Here is an 18861-nt window from a genome sequence, read left to right on the forward strand (position 1 = left end):
GCACTGTGTAACCCTATTTAAAGTAAGACCCTCAGTAGTATATACCACGTTTTCTCTATCCATTTGTCAGAGAAAGACGGGTAACATGATTTCACTCATATGTACAATTTAAGACACAAAAAAATGAACAAAGAAATAAAGAGACAAAACATGAATAGATTCTTACGGATAGAGAACAACCTGGTGATTTCCAAAAGTGAGAGGTGGGGGTGGGTGAAATAAGTGAAGGGGATTAAGAGTCTACTTATCATGATGAGCACTGAGTAATGTATAGAATCGCTGAATCATTATATTGTGCACCTGGAACTAATATAACACTATGTTAATTAAAGAAGCAGTCAACAAAAAAAAGAGGCAACCCACGGAACAAGAGAAGATACTTGCAAATCACACTACAGATAAAGGGCTGGTATCCAAGGCCTATAAAGAACTTATCAAACTCAACACCCAAAAAACAAATAATCAAGTCAAAAATGGGCAGAACACATGAACAGATACTTCTCCAAAGAAGACATACGAATGGCTAACAGACACGTGAAAAAATGTTCAACATCAATAGCCACCAGGGAAATTCAAATCAATACAACCTTGAGATACTACCTTACACCAGTTAGAATGGCAAAAATTAACAAGGCAGGAAACAACAAGTGTTGGAGAGGATGTGGAGAAACGGGAAGCCTCTTACACTGGTGGTGGGAATGCAAGCTGGTACAGCCACTTCAGAAACTGGTATGGACCTTCCTCAAGACACTAAAAATAGAGCTACCCTACGACCCAGCAATTGCACTACTGCGTATTTATCCCAAAGATATAGATGTAGTGAAAAGAAGGGTCACATGCACCCCAAGGTTCATAGCAGCAATGTCTACAATAGCCAAACTGTGGAAGGACCCGAGATGCCCTTCAACAGACGAATGGATAAAGAAGATGTGGTCCATATATACAATGGAATAGTACTCAGACATATAAAAGAATGAGTACCCACCATTTGCATTGACATGGATGGAACTGGAGGGGATTATTCTAAGTGAAATAAGTCAAGCAGGGAAAGACAATTATCATATGCTTTCGCTCATATGTGGAACATAAGGAATAGCATGGAGGACATTAAGAGAAGGAAGGGAAAAATGAAGGGGAAGAAATCAGGGGAGGAGACGAACCATGAGAGACTATGGATACCAGGAAACAGACTGAGGGTTTCAGAGGGGAGGAGGGTGGGAGGATCCTTTGGCGGTGATGGGTATTAAGGAGGGCATGTATTGCAATGAACACTTGGGTGTTGTACACAAATAATGAATCATGGAACACTACATCAAAAACTAATGAACTACTGTATGGTGACTAACGTAACATAATAAAGATAATAAAATGCAAAGACACCTGAAAAAAATAAAGTATATTGGAATCAAAATAAGTAAGTAAAAATATATTTTCAAAAGTCATTAAAGAGATTTTGTAAAATTGAAAAGTAGGTGTACTTTAACTCAAAATATTATTTTGGATTTGAACATTTTTGTACCCAAATAGAATTTAGTATAATTTGACTTTCTGGCTTTCCTGATAGCAAACTCATCAAACATATTTTCAAACTATACTTCTTTGTCAATGTCCTTTTTGATGAGCAAACTGCCATGTGCACCAACCTCTCTTGCCAACTGATGGTCTGTAATGATTTTTATTTAAATTCAGCTTACTGAAAGTTCTTTTTCAGGATGCTTCTGTGATTAGTGTTGTTCAATAAAAATCTCAAGGGTACTCCTACATTGGACAAGAGTAGACAAAGGAAAATTTGTGAGTCAGATTTATCAGATACAAACACAATTCTGATGTGTTACAAAGTCTAGATATTGTCTCTGCTTTAAACTAATGGCTATCAATGAAACTTCTACAGAACTTATATTGTGAGCACACTTACGTAAAATCACATAACTCGCTTCTTTTTGTAAATCAGATGTAGTCATACAAAGTACCATTTTTCTTGTTAAAAATTCCAAGCCTTGGGGACACATCATATAATTTGAAATATCTCCATTTCAAATGTGAAGTTAGACATCTGCAATTTCATTTATTTGTTTGTTTGTTTATTTATTTACTTATTTGCTTTACTTGATGGATATTCTTTTTTATTATTATTATGTTCAGTTAGCCAGCATACAGTACATCCTAAGATTTGATGTAGTGTTCAATGGTTCATTAGTTGCATGTGACACCCAATGCTCATCACAACACATGCCCTCCTTAATACCCATCATCTAGTTACCCCACCCCCTGCCCCCTCCCTTCTGTAACCATCAGTTTGTTTCCCAAATTCCAGGGTCTCTCATTCTTTTTTCCCTCTCTGATTTCTTCCCATTCAGTTTTCCCTCCCTTCCCCAGTGGTCCTACATGTTTTTCCTTATGTTCCACATAGAAGTGAAACCATACAATAATTGTCTCTCTCTGCTTGACTTATTTCACTTAACGTAATACCCCCCAGTTCCATCCATGTCAATGCAAATGGTGGGTATTTCTGATGGCTGAGTAATATTCCATTGTATGTATGGACCGCATCTTTATCCATTCATCTGTTGAAGGGCATCTCGGGTCCTTCCACAGTTTGGCTATTGTGGACATTGCTGCTATGAACACTGAGGTGCATGTGCCCCTTCTTTTTACTACATCTGTATCTTTGTGGTAAATACCTAGTGGTGCAATTGCTGGGTTGTAGGGTAGCTCTATTTTTAATGTCTTGAGGAACCTCCATACTGGTTTCCAGAGTGGGTGCACCAGCTTCCATTCCCACCAACAGTGTAAGAGGCTTCCCGTTTCTCCACATCCTCTCCAACACTTGTTGTTTCCTGTCTTGCTAATTTTGGCCATTCTCATTGGTGTAAGGTGGCATCTCAATGTGGTTTTGATTTGTATTTCCCTGATGCCAGGTGATGCGGAGCATTTTTTTCGTATGCTTGTTACCCATTTGTATGCCCTCTTTGGAGAAGTGTCTGTTCATGTATTCTGCCCATATCATGATTGGATTATTTGTTCTTTAGTTGTTGAGTTTGATAAGTTCTTTATGGAGTTTGGACACTAGCCCTTTGTATGATAAGACATTTGCAAGCATCTTCTACCATTCTGTCTGTTGTCTTTTGGTTTTGTCCACTTTTTTCTTTACTGTGCAAAAGCTTTTTATCTTGATGACATCCAGATAGTTCATTTGTGACTTTGTTTCCCTAACCTTTGGAGACGGGTCCAGCAAGAAGTTGCTGCGACCAAGGACACAGAAGTTCCTACATGTGTTCTGCTCTAGCATTTTGATCAATTCGTGTCTCACATTTAGGTCTTTCATCCATTTTGAGTCTATTTTTGTGTATGGTGTAAGGAAATGGTCCAATTTCATTCTTCTCTGCATGTGGCCATCCAATTTTTCCAACACCATTTGTTGAAGAGACTGTCTTTTTTCCATTGGATCTTCTTTCCTGCTTTGTCAAAGATTAGTTGGCCATAGAGTTGAGGGTCCATTTCTGGGTTCTCTCTTCTGTTCCATTGTTCTGTGTGTCTGTTTTTGTGCCAGTACCATACTGTCCTGATGATTACAGCTTTGTAATAGAGCTTGAAGTCCAGAAATGTGATGTCACCACCTTTGGTTTTCTTTTGTCAACATTCCTTGCCTTATTCAGTGTCTTTTCTGGTTCCATACAAATTTTAAGATTATTGGTTCCAGTTCTGTGAAAGAAGTTGACATTTTGATGGAGATTGCATTGATTGTAGACATTGCTCTAGGTAGTGTAGACATTTTAACAATATTTCTTCTTCCAGCCCATGAACATGGAATGTTTTTCCATTTCTTTGTGTCTTCCTCAATTTGTTTCATGAGTGTTCTATAGTTCTCTGAGTACAGACCCTTTGCCTCTTTGGTTAGGTTTATTCGTACATATCTTCTGGTATTGAGGGGTAATTGTAAATGGGATCGACTCCTTAATTTCTCTTTCTTCTGTATCATTGTTAGTGTATAGAAATGCAACTGATTCTTGTGTATTGATTTTATATCCTGCCACTTTGCTGAATTCCTGTATGAGTTCTAGCAATTTTGGGGTGAAGTCTTTTCAGTTTTCCACATAGTGTATCATGTCATCTGCAAAAATTGGGAGTTTGACTTGTTCTTTGCCTATTCAGATGTCTTTTATTTCTTTTGGTTGTCTGATCGCTAAGGCTAGGACTTCCAGTAATATACTGAACAACAGTGTTGAGACTGGATATTCGTGCCCTGTCCCTGACCATAGGGGAAAAGCTCTCAGTTTTCCCTGATTGAGAATGATATTCGCTGTGGGCTTTTCATATATGGCTTTTATGATATTGAGGTATGTTCCCTCTATCCCTACACTGTGAAGACTTTTAATCAAGAAAGGATGCTGTACTTTGTCCAATGCTTTTTCTGCATCTATTGAGAGGCTCATATGGTTCTTGTCCTTTCTTTTATTAATATAGCATACCACATTGATAGATTTGAAGATGTTGAACCACCTTGCAACCCAAGAATAAATCCCACTTGGTCATGGTGAATAATCCTTTTAATGTACTGTTGGATCCTATCGGCTAGTATCTTGATGAGACTTTTTGCATCCATGTTCATCAGGGACATGGGTCTGTAAATTTCCTTGTTTGTGGGGGTCTTTATCTGGTTTGGGGATCAAGGTAATGCTGCCCTCATAGAAAGAGTTTGGGAGTTTTCCTTCCATTTCTATGTTTTTGAAACAGCTTCAGAAGAATAGCTGTTAATTCTTCTTTAAATGTTTGGTAGAATGTCCCTGGGAAGCCAAGTGGCCCTGGACTCTTTGTTTGTTGGGAGATTTTTGATTACTGCTTCAATTTCCTTGGTGGTGGTGGGTCTGTTCAGGTTTTCTAGTTCTTTGTGTTTCAGTTTTGGCAGTTTATATGTCTCTAGGAATGCATCCATTTCTTCCAGATTGCCTATGTTGATGGTGTATAGTTGCTCATAATATGGTCTTATAACTGTTTGTATTTCTTTGGTGTTGGTTATGAGCTCTCCTTTCATTCATGATTTTATTTATTTGGGTCCTTTCTCTTTTCTTTTGGATAAGTCTGTCCAGCTGTTTATCAATCTTTTTTTTTGTTTGTTTGTCTGTTTTAAACTTTGAATGTACATGCTGTATTTTACTTTATTTTTGTTGTCTTTGTTGTTTTTTAATTATGTTCAGTTAGCCAGCATACAGTACATCATTAGTTTTTGATGTAGTGTTCAACGATTCATTAGTTGCCTATCGCACCCAGTGCTCATCACAACATGTGCCCTTATCAATCGTATTAATTCTTTCAAAGAACCAGCTCCTACATCATTGATCTCTTCTACTATTCTTTCGGGTTCTATTTCATTGATTTCTGCTGTAATCTTTATTAATTCTCTTCTCCTGCTGGATTTAGGCTTTCCTTAATTTTTTTTTCTCTAGATCCTTTAGGTGAAAAGTTAGGTTTTGTATTTGAGACCTTTCTTGTTTCTTGAGAATTGCTTGCAATGATATATACGTCCCTCTAGGGACCGCCATTGCTACATCCTCAAGGTATTGAATATTTGTGTTTTCATTTTCATTTGTTCCTATGAATTTTTATTTTTTTTAAAACATTTTTAAAGATTTTATTTATTTATTTGACAGAGAGAGAGAGAGATGGCCAGCGAGCGAGGTAACACAAGCAGGGAAATGGGAGACGAAGAAGCAGGCTCCCAGAGGAGCAGGGAGCCTGATGCGGGGCTCAATCCCAGAACTCTGGGATCACGCCCAGAGCCGAAGGCAGACACTTAACGACTGAGCCGCCCAGGCGCCCCTGTTTCTATGAATTTTTAAAATTCTTCTTTAATTTCCGAGATCACCAATTCATTCCTCACTAGGATGATATTTAGCCTCCATGCATTTGAGTTCTTTCCAAATTTCTTCTTGTGATTGAGTTCAAGCTTCAAAGCATTGTGGCCTGAAAATATGCAGAGAATGATCCCAAAGTTCTGGTACCAGTGGAGAACTGATTTGTGACCCAGGATGGGATCTATTCTGGAGAATGTTCCATGTGTGCCGGAGAGGAATGTCTATCCTGATGCTCTAGGATGGAATGCTCTGAATATGTCTGTGAAGTCCATCTGGTCCAGCAAGTCATTCAAAGCCCTTGTTTCCTTGTTGATCTTCTGCTTAGATGATCTGTCCATTTCAGTTAGTGGGGTGTTAAAGTCCCGTCCTATTATTGTATTATTATCAGTGTGTTTCTTTACTTCTGTTATTAATTCCTTAGTATAACTGGCTGCTCCCATATTAGGGGCATAAATACTTGTAATTGTTAGATCTTCTTGTTGGATAGACCCTTTAATTATGATATAGTGTCCTTCCTCATGTCTTATTACAGTGTTTGGGGTTTTCTTAATAATAATTTTTTATTATGTTATATTAGTCACCATACAGTACATCCCTAGTTTTTGATGTAAAGTTCCATGATTCATTACTTGCGTATAACACCCAGTGCACCATGCAATACGTGCCCTCCTTAATACCCAGTGTTTTGTTTAAAATCTAATTTGTCTGATAGAAGGATTGCCACCCCAGCTTTCTTTTGATGTCCATTAGGATGATCGGTGGTTTTCCACCCCCTCACTTTCAATCTGGACGTGTCTTTGAGTCTAAAATGAGTCTCTTGCAGACAACAGAATGATGGGTCTTGCTGCTTTTCAGTCTGATACCCTGTGTCTCTTGATTGGAGCACTTAGCCCACTTACATTCAGGGTAACTATTGAAAGATATGAATCTAGTGCCACTGTATTACCTGTAAAGTCACTGTTTCTATATATTGTCTCTGTTCCTTTCTGGTCTATGTTACTTTTGGGCTCTCTCTTTGCTTAAAGGATCTGTTTTAATATTTCTTACAGGGCTGGTTTAGTGATCACAAATTGTTTTACTTTCTGTTTGTCCTGGAAGATTTTATTTCTCCTTCTAGTTTGAATGCCATCCTAGCTGGATAAAGTACTCTTGGCTGCATTTTTTTTTTTCTCATTCAGCATGCTGTGTATATCATGCCAGTCCTTTCTGGCCTGTTAGGTCACTGAGGATAGGTCTTCTGCCAGTGTAATGTTTCTACGCTTCTGGTTACAGACCTCTTGTCCCAGGTTGCTTTCAGGATTTACTCTTTGTTTCTGAGATTTGCAAGTTTCACTATTATATGTTAGGGTGTTCACTTATTTTTATTGATTTTGAGGGGGATTTTCTGTGCCTCCTGGACTGGAATGCCTGTTTCCTTTCCAAGATTAAGGAAGTTCTGCACTATAATCCACTCCAGTATACCTTCTGTGCCCCCCCTTCTTCTGGGATCCCATCATTTTGTCTTCTATATCACTAATTCTCTCTTCTGCCTCATTTATCCTAGCTGTTAGAGCCTCCATTTTTCATTGCATCTCATTAATAGTCTTTTTGCTTTCAACTTGGTTAAAACAGGCCAAATAGGTAAGATGAAAAGGACATGTGCAGAATTAGCACCATGCATCTTCCAAATTCTTGATGGTGCCACCAATCAGCACTGTGTGGGTTAGCAGAAAACCTGAGACCACTGAGAGACAGTACCGAAATAAAAATCCATTAATGACCCTCACTGTGCCAGGTGGACCACCGTGATGCTTTGGGTCTCCTGGAATTAGTGTCATTCTGATCCAGTATTGAGTAATCTTCAGGAATTCTGATTACTGTCTAAACTTTTCACTGTGTACTGTCATGGTAGTACTTGGCCACAGGTCCGCAGGGGAAGGTTGGGATAACAATTAACAGCATAAATATTTGGCAGTGTAGCATGGTCCTTCCTCAAGGGCAAGCCCACCGTAATTTCTGACCAACAGAGAAGAGAAGAGTCACACAGAGTTCTTTACAGATGCGTGGGCTCCCCTTAGAAAATAGCCTACCACCACCTTGGTGAATGTCGTGTCTTCTGGACTTCCCAACCCACGTAATCACTTCTACATGATAAACTCAGGGTAACACTCTAGTCTGCTTAACGGTATCTTCCTGTGAAGTCCACCAAGGAAGTTGTTGGCATTTCTCCTTAATTTTCAATAGGCCACTTTGGACTTCTTTCGTCAACCAACCAAGCAAAGTATGAGAGGCATCCCTAACTCTGAAAATGATAACGTTGAATCCACATCCTCCCTTAATGATCCCGTATACATAAATCTGATCTTATTCACAATTACTTTCCTTCTACCTGCAAACAGCACTCTTAAAAATATTTCTATGCAAATTCTCCATGCTCTTACGTAAACATATTTGAAAAAATCATGTAGATCTTTTGGTGAATATTGCCACTCCTCATGGGTCACAATTTGTACCTCACTTTTGGGGCATGGGGGAACTTGAGTGTAGTTAGAGAGTTTAGAATGACTGAGAGGTGGTGGGTATCACTTGGAAGCAGGATCAGCAGTGCCCTCCATGGCACTTCCCTCAGGGGAGACCATCTATGTCTGCAGACAAAGGGAAAATAACCTTTGCAGACGGGAGTGGAAAGTATGTTTCTCTTTGCAAAGGCATTTCACAGAATTTTGGGGTTCAAGAGACCCAGTTGCACCAGAGTCTGCAGATATGACCCATTCTAAGTTCCAGCATCCCATTCCTTCCCAGTTGGTGCCCTCACATTAACTTAAAATGTCATGTGAGGTGGGGATATAGTGTGTGTTTTGTTTCAGCCACTTGTAGGATTAGATTTTTTGTTGGCTTTCCCCGAATCTCAGCTCTTAGGCTACAGAAGAGAATGCTTTGTTTTCAAGGCAATCATAGTCTATTTCGGGTCCTTTCTGTGCACCTTAGCTGGGTCTTTAAGGACCTGAGCATGTACATTTTGTCCCCTAGTTCTTCAGCACGTTTAGAAGCAACCATTCATTTCCACTATACTCCTCATTTTGACCACAGTGCTCACTGCTACCACACACGTGGTCACCCAGACCCTTGGTCTTGACCAAAGGTCTCTAAGTGTGATCATTCGAGAAACTCCTTTATCATTTCTTGCCATGAGCTACCAGTGCCATTTACCACTGGATAAAGGGTCAATAATGCCTTTCTATGAATCAGATTAGAGAAGGAATTACAGAAACCCAGAAACAACTCACAGGTCTCACGTTCAAGATTCTGTTTTCTGGAACCACTCTCAGTATCAAATCTGTATCAGAGATGCTTCATCCTGAGGAGAACCAGTGGGAGACCGTATGGACACGTGTCTGTATGTGTCCATGCACATGCATGTTGATGCGTGTGCTAGTATGGATTTGTTACATGGAAACGATTTCATGCAATGGTCCTTGCTCATTTGGCGGTCTCTGTCAGGCCGCATCCTGATCTGATGCTGGAGCAGGGCAGAAATTCAGGAACAAGAGATGAGGAGCAGGCTAGAAGCCACAGACATGAGCCTCACGCCCCATGAAGACCAGCTCAAGCCCATGCCTGTTCATTTTCCTCCCACCTTGGGGAAGAGGGTGTTCTGCAGGGGTCAGGGCCAGAAAGGACTAACTCCCAAGGCCCTTTAGTCTGATTCACATTAGATGTCTCCTCAGGGAGGCCTTCCCTGACCGCCTCATCAAAAGTATTGTCCACCCTTTTGCATCTCTCCATCCTATTTCAAGTTTGGGCAGAGTACTTACCACTACCTGACAGTTGCTCTGCTTGTCTAGTGTCTCATGGAAGAGCTATGAAAAAAGTGTCCAGTTCACTGTTCCTTCACACGTAGATAAGCAGCTGGCACTTAAATGGCTTCTAGCAAATACCAAATGAATTATTTCTAATCCTCATGACAGGCCTGGGAGGTTGATGCTGTCAGGAGCCTCAGTTTGCAGGAGGGGATGTGGAAACACAGAGAGGTTAGGTACATATCCTCAGGTTACGTGCAAATAAGGATGGACCTAGACCAACCACTCAGCCAGTTCTGGCTTGAAGCCAAGTTCTTTTTTTTTTTTTTTTAATTTTCATTTAGTTCATTTATTTTTTATCTTTTTTTCTTCAATTTATTTTTCTTCTCTCTCTCTCTCTCTCTCTCTCTCTCTCTCTCTCTTTTTAGTTACGTTCAGATAGTCAGCATATAGTACATCATAAGTTTTTGTTGTAGTGTTCGACAATTCATTAGTTGGGTATAACACCCAGTGTTCATTTTAACACGTGCCCTCCTTAATACCCATCACCCAGCCAAGTTCTTTCCACTCCTCGGCCAAGTGCTGCCCCCGGACTCCACAGCCTCTGGCTGCCCCTGGCCCACACTCTGCCTTGGTCCTTATTGGTCATCTGACTCTGGATCTGGGACATTCTCTGCTCACTCTCCCTCCCTGACAGGAGCTGCCGGGGGCGGGAGGGCCTAGCTCTCATCTACCTCAGCCACTGCCTTAGCTCTTCAGCCCTGAGGACTCCCAGGAAGAGCTACCTGTCAGACAGGCCTAAACTTCTGTCCCTCAGGGGATCCCTGGCCCAGAGGGGAGTCTGCTCTCTGTGTGTTCCCCAAATGAGATCACTCACCATCAGTAAATGACCCACCGGGCACTTCTCTCTGGCCCAGATCCTTCGCATCCCTGAGGTACTGAGCCATGACTGTCTCCTACAGGCAGCACTGAGCCTGAGGAGAACCTTCCCAGAGTGCCTCAAACGTGTCAAGGTGGGCTATGGCTTCTTCCCATCCTGCTCCCCTCAACCCCACAGCCTCCTTATGAGGCAGAGGCCTCGATTTCCACTGAACACCCGAGGACACTGAGCCCCCAGAGAGCATGGCCTTGCTCCAGGTCAGACAGCTGCCTGGGAGCTGAAGCCAGAGTGAAACCCGGGAGTCCCTCACTCCATGGCGTGTGCTCTTGAGAAGGGTGCAATACCGCGCCCTTGTTTCAAAAGGGGAACCTGAATTCCTTAGTAAATTGAGATCTGAAGACTAACAAGGGCGAGGACTTTTCCTTCCCAATTGAAGAAGTTGTGAACCTTAAAAATAAAACTGTCATCTATTTTGCCAGCAAAATGCATTTATTTGGGAAAAGCAGAGAATAAAAATCCAGGACAAGCAAGCTACCACAAAACCACACGCTGGGCCCAGAGAACAAAAGACAGGACGGCTCTTGTTAGAGGAGAGGGGGCAGCTGTAAAGAAGGGTCCACTGGAAGAAGCTGGGTTTTAGAAATAGAGTGGTATCTCATTGGCTAGAATGTGACTGTCCCTCATTGGCAAGGCTGTGAGAGTCCCTCAATGGCTATGCTGTGACTGTCCATCATTGGCTGAGTTGTCACTGTCCCTCATTGGCCGAGCTGTGACTGTCCCTCATTGGCTGAGCTTGACTGTCCCTCATTTGATTGGGTGTGGCTGTCCCTCATTGGCTGGGCTGTGACTGTCCCTCTCTCGTTGAGCTGTAACTGTCCCAACTTGGCTGAGCTTGCCTGTCACTCATTGGCTTGGCTCTGACTCTTCCTCATTGGCTAGGATATGACTGTCCTTCATTGGCTGAACATGACTGTCCCTCGTTGGCTTGGATGTTGCTGTTCCTCATTGGCTGGGCTGTGACTATCATTCATTGGCAGGCTGTGACTGTCCCTCATTGCCTGAGCTGTAACTATCCCTATTTGACTGAACATGACTGTCTCTCATTGGCTTGGGTGTGTCTGTCCGTCATTTGTTGAGCTGTCACTATCCCTCAATGGCTAGGCAGTTACTTTCCCTCATTGGCTTAGTGTAACTGTCCCTCTTTGGCTGAGCTTCCTTGCTCCTCATTTGCTGGGCTATGACTGTTGCTCCTTGGCTGAGCTGTGACTATTACTGAATGGACGGTCTGTGCCTGTCCCTCATTGGCTTGGGTGTGGCTGTGCTTCACTGGCTGTGCTATGACTGTCCCTCATTGGCTGAGCTGTGACTGTACCTCTTTGCCTAAGGTTGACTGTTCTTCATTGACTAGGCTATGACTCTCTCTCCTTGGCTGAGTTGTGACTATCCCTCATTGGCTGATCTTGACTATCCCTCATTAGATTGGGTGTGGTTGTCCCTCACTGGCTGGGCTCTGATTATCCTTCATTGGCTGAGCTGTGACTGTCCCCCTTTCCTTGAGCTGTGACTGTCCATCATTGGCTGAGCATGACAGTCCTTCATTGGCTGAGCTGTGAATGTCCCTTATTGGCTGGGCTCTGTCCATCACTGGCTGAATTGTGACTTTCCCTCATTGGCTGAGCTTGACGTTCCCTGATTGCCTGGGCTGTGACTCTCCCTCATTGGCTTGGCTGTGATTGTTCCTCTTTGACTGTGCTGGTACTGTCTCTCATTGGCTGAGCATGACCGTCCCTCGTTGGCTTGATGTGATTATCCCTCATTGGCTGGGCTGTGACTGTCCCTCATTGGTTGAGTTATGACCATCTCTCAATGGCTATGCTCTGACTGTCCCTCATTGGCTGAACTGTGACTGCCCCTCATTGTCTGAGATGTGACTGTCCCTCATTGTCTGAGATGTGACTATTCCTTAATGGTTGGGTGGGTCTGTCCCTCATTGGCTGACCTGTGACTGTCCCTCGTTGGGTGAGCTTGAGTGCTCCTCATTAGCTAGGGTGTGGCTGTCCCTCATTGGCTGAGCTGTGACTATCCTTTAATGGATGGCCTGTGCCTTTCCCTGATTGGCTTGGCTGTGACTGTCCTCATTGGATGGGCTGTGACTGCCCATCATTGTCTGAACTGGGACAGTGTCTCATTGGCTGAAGTATGCCTGTCTCTCACTGGGTAAGCTGTGAATGTCCCTCATTGGATAGGCTCTGACTGTCCTTCTTTGGCTGAGCTTGACTGTCCCTCATTGGCTGGGTTGTGCCTGTCCCTCATTGGCTTGGCTGAGGGTCCCTCGTGGCGGGGCTGTGACTGTTCTTCAGTGGTTAAGCTATGACTGTCCCTCATTGGTTGAGCTGTGACTGTTCCTCATTGGCTGGGCGGCTTGGGCAAGGAGGAAAAGCTTTCTTCCTTCTGCTGTGATTACAAAGCAGTAGCTCAAGTAGTACGAATTTGCAAGGGTCCTCTCTTCCTGTTGGATTCACAATTAGCCACAGATGGTAGGGTGTGAGAGCTCCACCTTCTGGACTCTTGACCTCAACTTAGTGAACTTTTCCTTTTTTAATTTTCGTGAAGTGCACGGCAAGACTCTCTTTGATCTCCAAGTACAGCATGAGGCCTCCTGGGTTCGAGAGACCAGCACAGAAGGCTGAGTGCTCCTAGGCAGACTGTTTCTGCAACACGGAGTGGATCAAGGAAAAAAGGATGGCCTTACTTCTGAACGCCTGCACCTAGAACAACAACGTCTCCCTCCAAGGGGACTGACTCAGGAAACCAGTTCACATTAACATCAGAGAGTCTGCTGAAAGTTAAAGCCCACATCCGCTTAGGGATGGTGGTCCTGCCCCCCAAGAGCATGTCAGCCTGTAGTGTAGCTCTCTGCACATTGACAGTGTCTCTCTTGTACTCTGGGTTCCCCAAAGTTCGACTCCCTGTAGTGGTCACACAGCATTAAGGAAGCCAGAGATGACTCCTCATCACCCTCAGCATGAACCCACAAATTTCTGGGTGCCACTGAGTCCAGGCCCTGAGCACACTCAGAATGTCTGAGTTCTTCCACTCCTGCACAGGATTTTTGGAGTAGAGATTATTTAGCCCTTGTGTCGTGAGGAGATTCAGGCCAAGGCAGGTGAGGGGACAGGCATGGTGGCCCTCTCAGGAAGTGGTAAGGCCAACTCTAATGATCGGGAACAGAGAAGCAGCAGGGCCTCTGGAGCCAGAGAATGGTTTTAGGAGCCTTGATGAGGGGTGTGAAATTAACCTTGGGATGTTAATCTCCCAGTCCTGCCTCTAGGACAACTTACCCTGATGGTTCAGGAAAGAGCTTTCGCATAACAAGTAGATCATCTCTGAAGATCGAAAATCAGGGTCCCGCATTATTGTGCCCTTGGATGTGCAGCAGGCCTCCACCTACACCTGATCATCTGGTTCAAGCCGACTTTCCACGGGTTCATTATTAAATTCACATAATCACTAAACATGATGGTCAGGGAACTTAAAGAGAGAAATAGAGTTATCCCCTTCTAGCAAAAGTCCCTCGTGTGGGCAGCAGTGGGATGCACAGACCCCTGTTTAAACTGCTTTAACCATGACATTGAACCATTCAGCCGGGAAGGACAGACAAGTGCAATCGCGGAAGGTGCAGTTGAAAAGAGCCGTGCAGCTGGCCAAGCACACCTGGGACCCCCCACCTCTCCCCCATCCCTGCGCTGCAGCCACCCCTGCCTCCTGCTTCCCTGCATGTGGCATCCTGCGCCCATTCAGGGGCCCTTGCAGCTGGATTTCCCACTGCCTCAACTCCCCTTCCCAAGTCTTGTCACCCTTCTCCTCTCTCCTTAAATGCCACCTCCTCAGAGCGGCGCTGTGTCAGCCATCTAAAGTAAGACCCTCAGTAGTATGTACCACCTCTTCTTTGTTCATTTGGCAGAGAAAGACAAATAACATATGATTTCACTCGTATGTACAAGTTAAGACACAAAGCAAATGAACAAAGAAAAAAGGGACAGACAAAAGAGCAGACTCTTAAGGATAGAGAACAAAGTGGTGGTTACCAGAGGGGAGGGGGTGCAGAGGTGGGTGAAATAGGTGAAGGGGATTAGGAGCCCACTTACCATGATGAGCATTAAGTAATGTGTAAATTCATTGAATCACTATATTGTACACCTGGAACTAATATAACACTATGTTAATTATATTGGAATTAAAATAAGTAAGTAAATATATTTTCAAAAGTCATTGAAAAGATATTGTAAAAATGAAAAGTAGGTGTAGCTTAACTTACAATTTTATTTTCAATTTGAATATTCTTGTACCCAAACAGAGTTTATTATAATTTGACTTTCTGGCTTTCGTGGTAGCAAACTGATCAATCGTATTTTCAAGGTATGCTTTGTTGCCAAAGTCATTTTTGATGAGCAAATTTTCGTCTGCGCCAACTTCTCTTGCCAATTAATGATCTCTAATGATTTCTATTTAACTTAAGCTTCCTGACAGTTCTTTTGCAGGATGCTGCTGTGATTGGTGTTCAGAAAATCTCAAAGCTACTTGTACATTTGGACAAGAGTGGACAAAGGAAAACTCATGAGTCAGATTTATAAGATCCATATACGATTTTGATGTGTTTCAGGGTCTAGACATTGACTCTGCCTTAAACTAATTACTATCGATAAAATTTCTAAAGAACTTATATCGTCAGCACATTTATGAATCACACTAGTAGATTCCTTTTGTAAATCGGATGTAGTCATGCAAAGTAACATTTTCCTCGTTAAAAACTCCAAGCCTCGAGGGCATTTCATTTAATCAGGAATATCTCTGTTTCAAATGTGAAATTAGTACATTTGTAATCTCCTTATTTTCTATTTGATATGTACTCTTTCCCCTTTGAAACTGAAACTTGCATCTGGTGATTTGTGCATTTCTAAGGTCTATATTTATCTTCCCTTCACCGGATACTCAAGAAATATGTTCCCATCTTTGCTATGGCTACACGGTCATCAAACACACTTTCAGTTACTTTCTTTCATTCATGCAAGCAAGGGAATAGACTTTCCTTTAAGCAAACGGCTTTATATACAGTCATGATTTATGGTTGTAGAGCTAAATTACCTTTCTCTGCTTTGTTCATAATACCATCCCACCTACATAAGTTACATAAGATAACTGTAGTCCATTTCACAATATGCTTTTGCTTTGGTATAATGCCTTTATGTCATTTGATATCATATCTTTTAAACATTTGTACAAGTCTCGGGGCGCCTGGGCGCTCAGTCGGTTGAATGCACTACTCCTGGTTTTGGCTCAGGTTATGATCTCAGGGTCATGAGATGGAACCCCGGGACAGGCTCTGCATTTAGCAGGGAGTTGGATGGAGATACTCTCTCACCCTCTCCCTCTGCCCCTGCCACCCCCCCACCCCCACGCCCACTCACAGCTATGTACTCTCTCTCTCTCTCTCTCAAATAGATAAATAAATGTTAAAAAATTTCGGTGGAAGTCTCTAATTGGTGTGCAATACTGTCCTGATTGCATTTGGTCTGATGCCTTATCATGTCTCAGTTTGTACTTAAATATAGTTTTCTCACAGACATAAAGAATATTACTCGGCCAGTTGTTATCATCAAAAAATGAGCCCATCAAGATACAAATTTGGCACAATCACTCTTGCAGGCATAATAGCCTTTCTGTACGCTTGTATGTACCTGTCCTACTCGGTCCCGTACCGTGTCCCTGGCCTGAGCATTTTAGCCCAATGTCATCGTCTTATAATGTATAAACATGTTTATCCGCTAGGCTATAGCCAGCTTTTTCTCTTCATTTCAGCCAAGTCAATTACTGTCGTGACGTTATCTTTAGTGTGGACATACAGAATAATCAGAAATGTTGGTCGGGAAGAGCCACATCTGGTGTATAATCAAGAGGCAAGAACACACATTTTGCTTCTTTTATTCTCAACACGTGCCACATTTAAAGTATTTTCCTAGAAGCATGAAACATTTGATTCTAATTTTAAAGAGAAGGATGACACAGAAGTGTTCTTTATAACCAGCTAAGTTAGCAGCTCTATCAACAGTCTACAATAGAATTATGACCCCCAACGTCATATTGACCTCTGAGTTCAATTCAATTGTAAAATAGGAAAGCACTGGGACGTTCAGTCATCTCCTGGGATCTTTTAAGAGGTCAGTCATTTTGTGCACAAACACATCAACCACCAAATTCATTCCAAAATATTCAACCGCGTTGTTCTCTACTTTGACACCTTCTGCCGACCTTCCTGTGTGAAACTACACGTTTGCAAGTAAGGAGAGTTTTGCATGGGGACGATGGGGTCTGTGCCCTCGCCACCCTGAAGATGACGGGGCCACCCGAGGGGGGACCTGACGGCAGGCTCTGAAAGGTGAGAGTGGCCTGCAGCTCACGGCCGTCGAGAACCCAGGGACGATACTCACACGTGGCAGGAATCTGGGTTGTGCCAACAATGCTGACCGAGTGTGGAGGCCACTGTCACCCCTGGCCTTTCACAGGACAGCTTGGCTTGGCCACACTCGTGAGTCAGCTTTTTAAGCCCCGAGGCAGAGACCACAGTCAAGATGAACCCGAATTCGGGGCTTCAGAAATGTGATAGAAGAAAGAAGAAATGGGTGTTGTTTCAGCCACCGTGTTTGGGGGAACTTTTGAAGCCACTGAATTTGGGTAATTTGTTACACAAAATGAAAAACCAATAACATTCTCTGAATCTGCACCCACGTCCTCATGTGCATTTCAAGGAACCGGTTGGCTAGAGAAGCAATCCGGGAGGCCTGGTTTACAGGTAGTTTTCACAGTATGCGGGTACTGTGTATGGTAGATCCTTTCCAGAAGAAAAAGGAAAGCAATATAAATAATTTACAGTCAGATGCAGTGGATATAAAACTTATTTAAAATGTAACCTGTAAGAGGAGGCACTTCTGCATTGGTGGAGGAAGACCTGTGAAAATTCACTCTAGCATACAGGCAATGAGAACACAGGCAAACCCTGTCTTAATAACTGGTTTCGGAACTGTGCAAATTCACCCATGCCCAGCAACAACTGGAAGAGCATTCACTCAAGAAGGATGGCTCCATCCGTACAGTGACAGTCAGCTCTGGGCTGTTGTGACCAGAACTGTTCCCACCGCCCTCTCTTCAGCTCCATGGTGGCCTTGAAATCAATGACCTCATGTCTACAAAGCTCTGAACACCAGCGACCTGTCGGCCACTGGAGGGGACTAAACTGATTGGAGTCCCCCACAAATCTCTATTCCCAGACAATTGTCACTATTTGATGTGCCTGGTGACTCCCTGAAAAGCACCTCTCCTGGGGCTCATCTGTCACTGAACAATCTGAGAGCTTCCTCTGTGGGCACAGCCCTGTTAACCATCTTAAGGTGCCAGGCAGGACTGCTGTGGGGAGTGTTGAATAGATGGGATGACGGTGAGCAATGCAGTCTTGCTTTCATTTTATGTGCAAGAAATACATCATATGTTTCTCCTCCAAGAACAACTTCCAAAGTGGATTTGTGTAGTCAAATTTTTACCAAATGGTCTTAAGCTTTCCTCAGGATTATGATGACCAAATAATCCACCTCTACTTCTGTTAAAACAGTCAGCCAGTATTTGATTGCTCCGCTCTCAGCTTCAAACCGAACCCTTTCGCTGATATGTAAAAAGTATTCTGGTTCCTATAAATGTTTTTCCTGTGCCGTGTGTGACCGAATTCTGCCTGTAGGGGGCGCCAGAGAGGCGTCCAGGGAAGACTTGCTTCCTGCTTCTGGCACAGCCGGCTCCCAGGAAGCATGGGGCTTCTCCAGCACCAGGCTCCGCATCGCACACAGCTTCTCGGGGGAGGGGGGGGCAGGCTGCTGCAGGACGGTGTGGCCAGCAACATCCCCATGGCCCCCAGCTGCCCTTACACCTCCCTCCCTGGGGCAGTAATAATAGATGAGCCTTCTGGTCAGACACCTCCCTGTGCGTACCCCTCCCAGACCCCCTAGGGGGCGTATATACAGCAACTCCCAGGGGGCACATTTCTAGAAAGTTCCACCTGAGAGGCGCCACAACTTCACTGCCACTCTGTGAGTTGCTTCCAGGCTCCGGGAACAAGGTCTGTATTTTAATCGTGGGAGTGCGGATTCATCTCCCTGGGGACTCTCTCTGTGCCCTGCAGGTGCCTCTCCCTTGGCTGCGGTGTCTTCCTGGGGAATCTGCCTCGGTCTGTGGAGACACGTGGTTGGGTTCTGATCTCAGCACAGGGCGAGGCATTTTCGGGGCGGCTTCTCTCCGCCATGTTGGA

This window comes from Ursus americanus, chromosome X, assembly GCF_024610735.1.
Source record: "Ursus americanus isolate L20-20 chromosome X, mUrsAme1.1.p, whole genome shotgun sequence".
In the NCBI taxonomy this organism is placed as follows: domain Eukaryota; kingdom Metazoa; phylum Chordata; class Mammalia; order Carnivora; family Ursidae; genus Ursus; species Ursus americanus.